Source organism: Dipodomys ordii, unplaced genomic scaffold, assembly GCF_000151885.1.
Source record: "Dipodomys ordii isolate 6190 unplaced genomic scaffold, Dord_2.0 Scaffold35, whole genome shotgun sequence".
Classification (NCBI taxonomy): Eukaryota; Metazoa; Chordata; class Mammalia; order Rodentia; family Heteromyidae; genus Dipodomys; species Dipodomys ordii.
Genome location: NW_012267251.1, coordinates 57,537 through 61,694, shown reverse-complemented (window position 1 = coordinate 61,694; position 4,158 = coordinate 57,537).

Genomic DNA, 4,158 nt, shown 5'->3' with positions numbered 1-4,158 from the left:
GAGATAAGAGTCTCATGGACTTTCCTGCCTGGGCTGGCTTTGAACCACAATCCTCAGATCTCAGCCTCCTGAGTAGCTAGGATTACAGGCATGAGCCACCGGCACCCGGCTCAGCTCCACTTTTTTTTGTGCTTTTCTGGTTCTTAATTGGAGATAAGTCTCATGGACTCTTCTGCCCTGGCTGGCTTCGAACTGTGATCTTCAGATCTCAACCCCTGGAGTAGCTAGGATTACTTACCTTTTGCCCCCCACTACTGAGCTGCCCCTCCAGGAACTGGCATTGGTGGTTAGCCTTTCTGCTGTGCACCGGAGCTCCTTGGAGGCCCGATTCCCTGGGGCTTGGGTGTGCCAAGTCATTGAGATGTGGCACCGGAAGGGAGGAGAGCTGGCGAGTGGGGCTGCCCAGTGCTAGGAAGGGTGGTCTTGGTCTCTCAGCCTGCTGAGGGCCACAGGAAACAGCTCCAGACCAGAGCTCTCCGTATCACATCAGTCATCCGGAGTGGCCAGGGGCTGCCGTCCCAGCCCCTCTGTGTGCCCTGCGCTGAGGGGTGTGTCCAGAGCGCCTGGCTGGCCCCTGCCCTATCTGTACCCCACGGCCAGGACAGGGTCACCCCACTTCCGCACGACCTGATGGGTCAGTACTGGCCAATGGCCTAGCTGGCTATGTCAGCCTCCTCCGCCTCGCCCCCTGCCAATGGCCTCCACAGTGGCGTCTCCCTTGACGCCTCGAATGACAGGATTCAGAAGGCAAAAGTGCTAGGACTGCTGGGCACCAGCAGCTCCCACCTAGCTTCTCCCGAGTCTGAGATCTGAGGACCCAGGAGTGAAGCCAGCCCAGGCAGGGACATCTGTGAGGCTCTTAGTGCCGGGCGCGCTGTGGCTTGGGTGGTAGTGGCAGCAGCTGCCTCTGCTCCACACCGCAGCCCGGCCTCGCACTGTCCACCCAGCGCCCTCTTCCCGCTCCACACCGCGGCCCGGCCTCGTGCTGTCCACCCAGCGCCCTCTTCCCGCAATGTCTCCAGGCCACCTTCCTACCTACATCTCACTTTGTTCTCCTACAACTTCTGCCCTGAAAGTTAAACAGAGTTCCTTTGGGGTGTGGATCGGGGTCCAATTTTCATTTGATTTCTTGGTTTACTTGAGTTTGTGGAGTACAACTAGCAGCAGGATTTTAATAGTCTCTCCCCCTCCCCACCTCCTACCCCCTGCCAATGTACCTCTCCCAGGCCAAGGGACACAAAACACCTTTCGGGTCCCCTGCATCCCACGTGACGGTTGCTAAGCAACACTCCAGAGCGGTGCTGGTGAGTTCCCAAGCCGAGGCCCTCCAGCTGCCCCTGGCCACCCAGGCATTCTGTGCAGCTAAGCAAATATTGCAAAGCCGAGGCCTGTGTGCAGCTTTGCCTGCCCACGATGTGGGGGGCTGATTGCTATGACGATAGCCCCCCATTCCCCTTCCTTGTTGCGGTGATTGAGGCCAGGACTACTCCTGTTGCACAAATGCTCTCCGCTGGGCCCTGCCACGGCCCCTCACCGCACTTCAGGCACTGTCGGGTGGGCCATGGGCACTGTCGGGGTGTCAAGTGGTCTGTGGGCACTGTCAGGTGGTCCGTGGGCACTGTCAGGTCATCTGTGGGCACTGTCAGGGTGTCGGGTGGTCCTCTGGGCACTCTCGGGGTGTCAGGTGGTCCGTGGACACCCCTCCTCTGAGCAGGTACTGGCGGCCTGGGGTCTGAGCCATGGACCACACGCCTTGCTTTCCCTGAGGGCGGGGCTGGGCTCAGAGCCTCCTGCTGCTGCACCCGCCCACCCTGCCCCTGAGCTTCCTGAGGACAGCTGCCCCTCATCAAATCCTTCAGAAAGTATTTGCTCAATTAATTGAAGAGAAAGGGAGGCAGGAGGGAGGTTGTGGAGATCCCCAGCCCCAGCTCCTCCGGCTGCGGAGTCCCGAGGCTGTAGGTAACCCACGGAGCTGCAGATTTGTCTGGGGCAGGGGTGGGGTCTAGCACTGGGAGGGGAGGGTTGGCAGGGCTGGGCTGGGCCCCAGCTGCTGGCTTTCTGGAGGCAGCCAAGTCTTTCTTTAGCAGGAGGGGGGCTTTGGCCCCTGCACGGCTGCCCTGGTCTGCAGCTGGGTTGGGGTTTTCTGCTGCAGGCAGAAGGGATGGAGCCCCAGGTGTCCCCCAGCGGGGAGTGACCTGTGGAAGATGCGACCCAGGCATCACCAAAACCACGAGGAGAACAAACAAACCAGAGGGAACCAGAGCAAACAGCCCGTCTGGCCTTCCCGGCCTGCAGTCTGCTGGGCCCTCTGTGCTTGGCAGACGGTCAGCAGATGACTTCTGAATTAATCTGTGTATTCCCTAGTGTGAGTGAGTCTGATGAACTTTGCTCCCGGACAGCTGCTGGGGCCATGGCCGCTGTGCATCGCCCCCAGCGCTGCGTGTTTGATGCTTCCTGGGTTGTTTTGGCTGGAGTCTGGGTTCCCACGCTGAGCTGTAGGCACCTCCAGTCTTTTGCACGTGTAAGCAAGGACGCTCTGTTCCTTCTTGTGCACACGATTCTGTCCCACACAGTGGGACTTCCGAGCCTTAGGGTCGTGTGACACCTTGAGCTGTAGAAAAAACAGCCAAGGCCTCCTCCTCCCTTCTCCTCCTGATATCTAACCAGTGACTATGAGTCAATATTGACTGTGTGTGCGCTGGTACCAGATGTCCCTTCTTAGCTTTCCTCTGCTCAAGGCTGGTGCTCTACCCCTGGAGCCACACCTCCACATCTGTCTTTTTAGTGGTTAATTGGAGATAAGATCTCATAGACTTGCCTGCCCAAGTGGGCTTTGAACTGCAATCCTCAGATCTCAGCCTTCTGAGCAGCTATGATTACGGACAAGCTATAGCACTTGATTCTCAATATTCATTTGTGATTGTGTCTGTGTGTGTGTGTGTGCAAGCGCGCGCGTGTGTGCGGACCCTGGGGCTTGAACTCTGGGCGTGAGCACTGTCCCTGAGCTTTTGTGCTCAAGGCTAGCTTTCTACCTCTTGAATAACAGCTACACTTCCAGCTTTTTTTTTTTTTTTGATGGCTAATTGGAGATCAGAATCTCACAGGCCAAGTGATGTTGCTCACACCTGTAATCCTACTCAGGAGGCTGAGATTTGAGGATTGTAGTTCAAAGCCAGCCCATCCAGGAAAATCCTTGAGACTCTTACCTCTAACCACCAGATAACAGGAAGTGGAGCTATGGCTCAACATGGTACGGCATTAGACCTTGAGCAAAAGAGCTCAGGGACAGCACCCAGGCCCTGAGTTCAAGCCCCACAACTGACCAAAAACAAAAATAAAAAATGAAGAGTCTCACAGACTTTCCTGTCTGGGCTGGCTTTGAACAGTGATCCTCAGATCTCAGCCTCCTGAGTAGCTAGGATGACAGGTGTGAGCCACTGGTGCCCAGGTGCAAACTTGTATTATTGTGCTGTGGATAAAGCTCAGTGATAGAGCACTTAGGCTGCTTGAGACCCTGGGATCAAACCCCAGCAACAAAATCAACAACAACAGACAAAACCGGAAAACACCTGCAAACTATTTCCAAAATCTCCTTCACGTCACAAAATGCATTCACCTCAACTGCAAAGGTCATTTTAGTAGGAAACTACTGGAGTTCCACTAAAGCCAGGAAGAAGATCATGATATCACAACCGTAGCTTTGATTCAGCATTGTTCTGGGAGATTCTAGCTGGGGGAAACAGACAATAGCAGGCTGGCCTGTGTCAGGGAGAGCCAGGAGGCCCCGGGTAACTGGCACCTGTCACCACCCCAGCAAGAGCAACCGCAAAAAGAGAACAGACAAAAGGGGGGATTTAACATTTAAAAATGTTAAAGATTTGTGCCTAGAACAAACAAAAAAAGATTTTTAATCTAGAAAATGTAAGAATGAAAGAGCTACAAATGATCAAAGAATTCAGTAAGGTGACTGGGGTCAGGGTTGTTGCATAAAAGTCAGTCGTCTGGCCTGGGAGCTGGTGCTCACGCTGTCATCCTAGCTACGCTGGGGGCTGAGATCTGAGGGTCATGTTTGAAGCCAGCCTGGGCAGAAAAGTATGGGAGACTCTTATCTGCAATTCACACACACACACAGAAGAGCTTACAAAAAACCTCAGGGGG